Source organism: Balaenoptera physalus (assembly GCF_965194825.1).
Source record: "Balaenoptera physalus genome assembly, chromosome: 10".
Taxonomy (NCBI): domain Eukaryota; kingdom Metazoa; phylum Chordata; class Mammalia; order Artiodactyla; family Balaenopteridae; genus Balaenoptera; species Balaenoptera physalus.
The window spans coordinates 75,292,526-75,302,676 of NC_138889.1; the positions used below are offsets into that span (position 1 = coordinate 75,292,526).

Consider the following 10,151-nt stretch of genomic DNA (forward strand, 5'->3'; position numbering starts at 1 on the left):
TTACATACCATAGTCAGTGTTAGGGCAGTAAAGATTAAAAAACAAAGAAGACTGTTTGCCTCCAAGGAATTCACAGATTTATTATGAGGGAAGGGGAGGAGGAGAGACTGACTTTCCAGTAAGGCCAAATAAGGAGAAGAGAACGGTATCCTGAGATCCCGGCTATGATATCTGAGGAGCACACGAAACCCCACCTACTTCCCAACCCCGTGACCAATATCCCATGAGATTCTGAAGATGATTGGAGATGACTTCTGGCCCATCCCTAAGTCTCTGAGCAGAAGAGATTTATGGATGGGAAGCAAGACATCCTAAGAGAGATTTTCAGCTTCAAAGGAATTGACCATTTCTTAAGGTAAACTTAATTATACACAGGAAATTCTGAATTGGTGGCTCTGGGGCTAAAAATTCAGGGATGGTCTCAGATACGCATTCTTAAAATGCTTTTGGAGATGTGAAAAACCTTTGGAAACATTTCTTACGTGTCTAACTATCCCTCAAAGACCATGCACTTTTTTTTTCTTCCAGAGTATGGGTGACTTTGTCCTATAGTATACAGTTGCCAACAATAAGAGAGATGTAAAATAATAAAGCAAATTGCTAGTAATAAATCCAACTACAAATCCATGTAGGCAAGCTATAATTTCTATGTGCATTAATTTCCTTATTTGCAAAATTGGATGGAGGCTAATTAGCACCAATTTCGTGGCTATAAGGAGGAGGAGTATAATATATGAAACCCTTAGAACCGATGCTGACCTACACTAAGTACTCAATAAATATTAGCTCTAATAATGGGAAGTGCATCCCAAATTTGCCAATCTTCAAAAAAAGAAAATGTTAAATGTAATAAAGTGGACATTCTAAACTTTCCTGGCTAAAAATTTTTCTAACCCTGGGAATTAAGCATTCACAAGATAGTTATAAACCTATTTCTTATAGTAACAAGCACATGGAAAGGTTGTGTTATGACATAAAATTTAAGTATTCTTTTGTCTTAAGGTGATTTTCAGTTTCATTAGTTTATTTATTATGAAACCCCTAAAGTGTATTAAGTTCCAAATCTCAAGTGAATAATTTAGCAATTCTTTTGCAAACAAACAGATGAAGACTCCAAAGTACAATTTACTGAATCAGCCTATATTTACTGAGTCCCCATTTTCCCTCATATTGTCACCATAACACGCTGAAGTAAAAGGATTCTGCAAATATAACCTATTTCCTGTTCTACCACTATTTTCATAATGTAAGCAAACTTTAACAACTGGGAGCAAGGATCAGAGAACAGGAAAGAAAAGTGATTTTTGCCAGTCAGTGGTAACACCAACAGAATTTCAGATCTCCTGATAGTTCATCCTTCAACGATCCCTCAGAGCTTAGAATGCTCTTCATATAAAACTATATCAAGATTTTCTTTCACATTTCAAAACTGACCCTTAAGCTCCCCTGGCAGGAGCCATTATAAGAAGGTACTAATAGTCATGGCTAATCTAACTCCAGCCTTTTGGGGTTCATAATTCTCTTTTTCCCCTGGTTCTAAAATGGATCTAGTTTTGCCACCAACATTCCCCTAATGGGTGGGGGCAAAGGAAGGTGAAGGATACATGAATGGAATATTTATGATGAGTAAGGCATTTTACATTGAGATTTGGAAATATTCCTATCCCTCTTGTTAAGTCAATGTAAGAATGAAGTTTCTCAAAAGGAACTTCTGCTTAGAAACTAGAAGAAAAGAATTCTCACCCCTCCCCCACACCCACCCCAAAATAAGCTTAAGAGCACAAGGCTTTGACCTTTACTAAAATTTGGCCACAGCTTGGCCTGATAGACAGAACTTATGAAGCATCTTTATTCTGTCTTTATCGTTACTCCCAAACCCCTTTCAGAACCTCAGCATTTCCTCCATCACTTTTTTCCCTTTCCCTCTTCCGGCTACCTACCCCCTCCTACTCCTTCAGGGGCAAAACCCACAGTACTAGCCTGGTAAGATAAAAGGCTATGAAGTGTCCAATGGGTCACACTTGTTTGGATCCATGTCTCATGAAGAAGTATATATTTTACTTTTAAAGCAATACTCTAATAGGCCAATGCCAGCTGGTACTTCCCCTTTTTCTGTGCGAGGCCGGGAGTCATTCTCCTATCGAATTTCCTGACCTGACTAAAGATGCACTGGTGTGCAGGACCTGCCATTGGAAATAAGGAACACATACCAAGAAGTCGGTCAGAAGATCAATAGCCCCTTAATATAGTAGAGGTCAATTGACTAACTCTTTTCTCCCCTTAGTTTAATCAGTAACAGTGTAATTTAAATTTCTATGATCTAGGAAGCACAAAGCACTATCGAATTAAAGTATTTTGAAAGCATGGATGCTGTTTGAAGACAGAACTAAAAGCTTTGGGAAAGACTGGTGTGAAAGGAGAGAATCCTCCAGAGAATCTTGATTTTCTTTTCTGAATGGGGGAAGGGAAAGAGGATGAAAGTAAAGATGAAATATAAAAGAAAACATGAAAAGCATTATTCCAGGAAATAATGGCACCAGCAAAGAAAATGGAAATAGAAGATACATCCCTGCCTGAAGATAATCTAATATGATAATAATATGTGTACAAATTAACTCCAGTGATCAGATTCATAGGCCACAAATTATAGCTTTACAGAACCATTTATAGTTAATTTAAGCTGTGCTCACTTCTACTTTTAAACCAAATAAGTGAATTCCATCCTTCTTTGAGAATTAATTGACAGGCACAAACTTTCACTGGGCTAGAAAGTTCGACTCTAGTCTTCTTCCCCCAAGTCAACTAGAGCAGAGCATCAGTAGGGAGTTAATTTTAAACTCCTGAAAACCAAATGGTCAGAGGCAAGGTTAAACTTACCTTGACTATTAACAGGATCTGAACTACTAGGTCCTATGCCTCTTTGTCAGTTGTAACCTTGCACCCCAGCTCTTAGCCCCATGTTGGGGTGGAGGTGAGGAGATGTGATGCTGAAAAGCTTTGCCTCAGAGACTCCCTTTTCTTTGGGGGTGTCTAAGGGAAGCTTCCCTTTACAGGAGGAGAAGGGAAAAGGAGATGCTGCCATTTGACAGAGAAGAGAAGGAAGAAAGTGTCTGTTTCTGCTAGTATAGAGGAAGCACACTGACTTGGGTTCAAGTCTGAACCTCAGTTTCCTCATCTGTAAAATTCAAGAGCTATCTACCTCACAGGGTTTGCTGGGGAGGTGAAATCAGATGACATGTAAAGAGCCTGTTTCTGGCACACGGGAGGCCCTCAAAAATAGTGTCTTTTCTCACCAGAGGGTAGGAGGAAAGGAGAAGAGTGAGTGACCACAGGAGTACGACTTTGATTTCCCAGGCCCAGCTCCCCACGGGCATTTACCTCCTGGAGGATGACCCTGCCTCTTCCTCGAGCCAGCCCAGTGCCCCCAAATCCGCGACGGTGGTCCCTGGTCCCGGTGGGAAGGGGCCACCCCACTCACCTCGGGCGCCGCTAGCAGGGAGCTGGGTCAGCCCACAGCCTCGCGCTGCCCGCCTCTTATAGAAGCAGGCGTCGGGGCCGGCCAATGGACGCCCGAGGCGGCCAGGCAGTGGCCAATAAGAAAGGGGTTCGCCTGCCGGGTTTGGGGAGCGCGCAGGGAGCTGACCTCCTCTGGGCGCTGACGGTCCCCGCCAGCCTGAGCCGAGACTCGCACGCCTTTGCCTTCACGTGTATCTGACTGGTGTTTTAATTAAGCTAATGTTAGGCCGTCCTTAACTACAGAAGTCTGACTAATATTAAACGATCGAGTTGGAAATTCCCTCCAAACCAAGATAACATCCGTTATTGGCATATGACATCTCGTAGGCTTGTACTGCTTCTCCCGTTTGGCGACCAAAGCAGGAATCCCCCCAACCCCCTCCACTTTCCAGATATGTCTGTGCTTCTAGGTTATTTGATAGTCCAGCCCTGCCTCATCATTCTCTTGGTGACTTCCCTTGTTCCTTAAGGCAAAGCAATACTTGACCTTTTTAGAAGGGAAGTGCTCAGTACCTTTCCAATTAAAGAAACTTTAAAGCTGCAAATGGATGAGCATGATATATTAGCAGAAAATCATATGTGAACAACATGGCACTGAAGCCAAAAATTTGGACTAGCTTATTTATTGAGTGCTCAGTCCATAAGATCCTGTCCTAAAGAACTATATATGTAACACATTATATTGTAGAACATTTTTTGCTTCGAGTTTTTAAAAGTCAACTTTGTTGATGTATAATTTACTCACAGTAAAATTCACCCTTTTGAGATGTACATTCCTGTGAGTTTTGACAAACATATACAGTTGTGTAACCATCAAACAATCAGAATATAGAACATTTCCATCATCTCAAAAAAGCTCCCTTGTTTCAATTCTCTCCCCCAACATCCAACCCCTGGCAACCACTGATGTTATGTCTCTCTAGTTTTTCCTTTTCTGGAATGTCATATAAATGGAATCATATGGTATGTGGTTTTTGGCTCCTGGCACTTAACATGATACTTTTGAACGTCATCCATCTTGTTGCATGTCTATAAGTAATTTGTTCTTTTTCACTGCTGAATATGGATATATTTTAAGATGCAGGGGCTTCCCTAGTGGCACAGTGGTTAAGAATCCGCTTGCCAATGCAGGGGACATGGGTTCGAGCCCTGGTCCGGGAAGATCCCACATGCCGCGGAGCAACTAAACCCATGTGCTACAACTACTGGGCCTGCGCTCTAGAGCCTGCGAGCCACAACTACTGAAGCCTGCGCACCTACAGCCCATGTTCCGCAACAAAAGACACCACTGCAATGAGAAGCCCGCTCGCTGCAACAAAGACCCAACACAGCCAAAAATAAAATAAATACATTTATAAATAAATAAATAAATAAAATGCAGGACATCTACTGCTTTCAAACACATTTTTCTTTTTATCTGCATAATAATTCTATGAGGTAAATATTATCCTCATTTTACAGATAAGGAAACTCAGGCTCAGGGAGGCTCTATGACTCTTTTCTGGCACAGACTAGTAAACAGAATCAAGAATCAAACAAAAGCATTCTGACTTTAAATCTGGTGCTCTTACTACAATACCATGAAAATCACTGGCCAGGTAGAGAGACCTTTCAGAACCAAGCTGGGGTGAAAGATGGCTTTCCTAAAGTTGGGTCTATGAGAGGGCTTGAACCACCTCTGTTAAAGAAGAGAGATTGGGCCAAGTCATTCAGTGAATCCATCACCAAGGAAATCAGGAGAATAGGTTGGGCACTGGCCCTGAGGTGGAGACGCTTGAGTAGTTGATATAAATGAAGCCCATCTAAGGTCACCTTGAAGGACTGAGCAAAGCAGGAATCTTTTCTGAGCCTCTCTGAGCATACTCAACTCCCACAACCCTGGAGAGACTCCAGGCATCTGGGTGTGCTTTCCCACTTCTCTGACAGAATTCTAACATGACCCTGACCCTTCCCAAAACATCTCCAGCATGGTGCCTGGAATTCCACCAATTAAGAATTTTCACTGGACTCAATGATACAATTTAAATTAAATTCACATACTCTGATAAGGCACAGAGAAAGAACTATCAGTGCAGAAATATATATATTTGCCTAATTAGAAGCATTTCATTACTTCTTAATGCCAAACCGATACCACAGAGTGAAAAAATGACATTTCCATGGAAGTTTAGAAAGAGGTAAATTAATCAAGACACTTGAAGAAGCAGTCTTAGTGAATGTATTCATTTTCCATTGCTGCTGTAACAAATTGCCATAAATTTAGTGGTTTAAAACAACAAAACTTTATTATCTTACAGTTCTGGAGGTCAGAAATCCAAAATGGATTTCACTGATCTAAAATCAAGGTGTCAATTTGGATTTTATATTCAAGTGCATGCTAATTACTTGAGTCATGAGAAGACTGAGAGAGGTCCAAGTGTCCTATTAATTCCTTTGAGTCCGAAAATTTCTCATAATTGGTTTGGCAAGAAGAGTGAGATTAGTTGCTAAGAGGAGATACGTATGTAATTTTAGCATGATATAAAGCTGTGATTGTCAGTAAGTGGTATTAGGAATCTAGATTATTTTTATTAGACCTTGTTTCTCTCTACAAAATCATTATCATCTCCTGATATTGTAAATTGGGTTATTTCACACTTACTTTTAATATGTGTTAATCCTCAAACTACAGGTACTTAAAGCCTTGCCAATTAAGGAGTCATTAATAAAGTTAACAATATAAGCAGTCAATTTAGATTCTCCAACTAATTCAGATGAAATTCAATTTTACATTTTGTTTTCATACTTTGTTTTCAATTTGCCTGAAATGTTTGAAGTAAGTCAAGAATAAGAAATGTTGTCAACTTACTTACATAGACCAATTTAGTTCGTGTTCAAGTGAAGAACTGGTAACATTGTTAAGAATCAGATAAAATACTACTTTTACTAACCAAGAACAAAACGAGTGTTGTGTGGTTTTACTTTTTATAGTCCATTTGGCTTTGTTTTTAATATAAAACTTCCTGATTATATTATACTAGTTTGAAACACTCTGGGACTTTAAACTTCAATTATAACGTGAAATTTCTCTGAAAGAAACATTGAAGAGCTCTGCATTTGATTTGTGAAAAAGGCTTTTTTTCCTCTTTAAAAAAATCAAGCTCTTCAAATTATTCATGACCACAATCACTTTTACTTGAAGCATGTGTTGTAGTCTTGTGCATTTTTTCAGTTTTTCACTTTTGTAATCTTTATATCCTTCTTTTGCATTTCGGCTTATGTAAAAGTAGTGTTACAGTGAACATGAGTGCTTTCTTATCCTTTATCCATGTCTCCTTCTCTGTGTTTTGAGTTAGTAAATTCATACTTCCCTCCACTACTTTTTGTTGGCAAAAAGGACTTTAAAAATATTTGCATCTCTTGTTTTTTAGATATCCACAAAATTCCATTTTTAGCTATTGTGTTTTCACAATTTCGAAACACCTTTTGCTGAGGGAGGAAGGATTGTAAAGAACAGTTGAGCTTCTACATGTTACACATTTTGCATAAATTTTACTGAGTGTCTGGCATTTGCCCAGTGTGTTGCTAGGTACTGTGAAGGAAATGAGGAGAATTAATAATCTTTCTTGCCTGAAGAGCTTTTTATTATGTAATTAGAGGGACAAGGCTAATAAGTTAGAAAACAATACAAGCTAAAGATAATATATAGGTATGTTTTGAAAGAACAAATAAATAAGATTATCATTTTTATATCTTAGCAGAATTAAAAAAAAAAAAACAAAAATAAAATCAAGGTGTCAGCTAGGCTATGTTCCTTTTGGAGGCTCCAGGATTGAATCTGTTCTCTTGCCTTTCCTAGCTTCTAGAGGTCACCTGCATTCCTTGGCTCATGACCCCTTCAACCATCTTCAAAGCAAGCAGTGTAGCATCTTTGAATCTCTCTCTGGCTCTCCTGCCTTCCTCTATCACATGTGACTTTTGTGAATACTTTGTGGTTACCCAGATAATCCAGGAAAATCTCCCCATCTCCAAGTCCTTAATTTAATTACATCGGCAAAGTCCCTTTTGCCATGTAAGATAACAGTCACAGGTTCCAGAAATTAGGACATGAACATCTTTGTACCAAAATGAGAAGCTTTGGGTGGTACCCAGATGGAGATACTGTGTATCTCCTTATGTTGGTCCTATCATCTTGATCTGTAGAATCTATGGCAAAAGTTTTCTGACCCTGAGATGTGGCTTTTGAGATATTAGAAGTACTGACTCCATGGATGGTAAAAAAACAAACAAACAAAACAAAACAATAAAACCTCACTACACTGCCTGGATCTTCAGCAGAACATGTTTGACAGGTGATGCATCCTAATCTCCAGTTTCTCACGTGCTAAGCTGGCTTGATGGTACCTTTAAATTGGTCCTTCTATCTTCTTTGCCAGATCCTCCTTTCTTCCCTCCAGATATTCAGGGCTCCTCCAGGCAAGGATCTAGGCCCTCTTCTCCTCTCAGTCCATACCCTTTTCCTTGTCAGTGTCATCCCCTCTCATGTCTTTAAGCCTCCTTGATATGCTAACAACATCAAAATGTATATTTCAAGCCCAAATCTCCCTTCTAAACTCCAGACCTTTATATCCAATAACTTATTTTATATCTCCACTTCCATGACACACTGTCATCTTAACATATTCAAAAGTGAACTTGGGAAAATGACAAGTGTTGGTGAGGACGTGGGGAAATTTGAACCCTTGTACATTGCTGGTAGAAATGAAAAATGGTTCAGCCGCTATGGAAAGCAGTTTGGTCGTTCCTCAAAAAGTGAAACAGAGAATTGACATATGACCCAGCAATTCCCCTTGTAGGTATATGCCCAAAAGAATTGAAAGCAGGCACTCAAACAAGTCCTTATACACAAATGTTCACAGCAGCAATAATCACAATAGTAAAAAACAAAATGGAAGCAATCCAAATGTCCAAAAATGGATGAATGGATAAAAAAGCTGGTAGATACATACAATGGAATACTATTCGGCCATAAAAAAGAATGAAGTACTGACACATGCTACAGCTTGGATGAACCTGGAAAATGTTATGCTGTGTGAAAGAAGCCAGACACAAAAGGTCACATGTTACATAACTCAATTTATATGAAATATCCAGAATAGGTAAATCCATACAAACAGAATACAGTGTGGTGGTTGCCAAGGGCAGTGTGTTGGGTGGGTGGGTGGAGCTGGCAGGAGAAAATGAGAAGTAACTGCTTAATGGGTATAGGGTTTTATTTTGAAGATGTGGTATGTATATACAATGGAATACTACTCAGCCATAAAAAAGAATGAAATAATGCCATTTGCAGCAACATGGGTGGACCTAGAGATTATCATACTAAGTGAAGTAAGTCAGAAAAAGAAAGATAAATACCATATGACATCACTTATATGTGGAATCTAAAATATGATACAAATGAACGTGTTTTTTTTTTTTTTTTTTGGCCACACCACATGGCTTGCAGGATCTTAGTTCCCCAACCAGGGATTGAATCCAGATCACCACAGTGAAAGTGCCAAGTCCTAACCACTGGACCGCCAGGGAACTCCCCAATACAAATGAACTTATTTACAAAACAGAAACAGACTCACAGATAAAGAAAACAAACTTATGGCTACCAAAGAGGAAGGGCAGGGGGAGGGATAAATTAGGAGTTTGGGATTAGCAGATACAAACTACTATATATAAAATAAACAACAAGGTCCTACTGTATAGCACAGGGACCTATATTCAGTATCCTGTAATAAACCATAATGGAAAAGAATATGAAAAAGAATATAACTGAGGGGCTTCCCTGGTGGCATAGTGGTTAAGAATCCGCCTGCCAATGCAGGCCCTGGTCCAGGAAGATCCCAAATGCTGCAGAGCAACTAAGCCCATGCACCACAACTATTGAGCCTACGCTCTAGAGCCCACGAGCCACAACTACTGTGCCCACGTGCCGCAACTACTGAAGCCTGCATGCCTAGAGCCCGTGCTCCGCAACAAGAGAAGCCACCACAATGAGAAGCCCGCACACTGCAATGAAGAGTAGCCCTCACTCGTCGCAACTAGAGAAAGCCTGCGCACAGCAACCAAGACCCAAAGCAGCCAAAAAATAAATTAATTTAAAAATATATATATATAACTGAATCACTTTACTGTACATTGGAAACTAACACAACATTGTAAATCAACTCTACTTCAATCAAAATTAAAATTTTTTTAAAAGGAAGAGAACTTCATATGGGAAAAGAATCTAAAATAAATAAAAAGAGTGGGGCTTCCCTGGTGGTGCAGTGGTTAAGAATCCGCCTGCCAATGCAGGGGACACAGGTTCGAGCCCTGGTCCGGGAAGATCCCACATGCCTCGGAGCAACTAAGCCCGTGCACCACAACTACTGAGCCTGTGTTCTAGAGCCCGTGAGCCACAACTACTGAGCCCGCGTGCCACAACTACTGAAGCCCACGCGCCTAGAGCCCATGCTCTGCAACAACAGAAGCCACCGCCGTGAGAAGCCCGCGCACGGCAACGAAGAGTAGCCCCTGCTCGCTGCAACTAGAGAAAGCCCGCGCACAGTAACGAAGACACAACACAGCCCAAAATAATATATATATATATATATATATATATA

At 40.0% G+C, this 10,151-nt stretch overlaps 1 protein-coding gene across 2 annotated transcripts in view; it reads right to left on the minus strand.

Annotated features, from left to right (window-relative positions):
- Positions 1-10,135, minus strand: part of TPH1 (tryptophan hydroxylase 1) — a 34,827-nt gene extending 24,692 nt beyond the window's left edge. Inside the window, exon 1 of one of the 2 annotated variants that reach the window (XM_082476678.1) lies at positions 3,479-10,135. The gene's annotated coding sequence lies outside the window, so the exon portion shown is untranslated. Of the gene's footprint in view, positions 1-3,378 lie in introns of both variants that reach the window. The other variant, XM_082476677.1, reaches the window with a different exon arrangement.
- Positions 10,136-10,151: the final 16 nt, after the last annotated feature.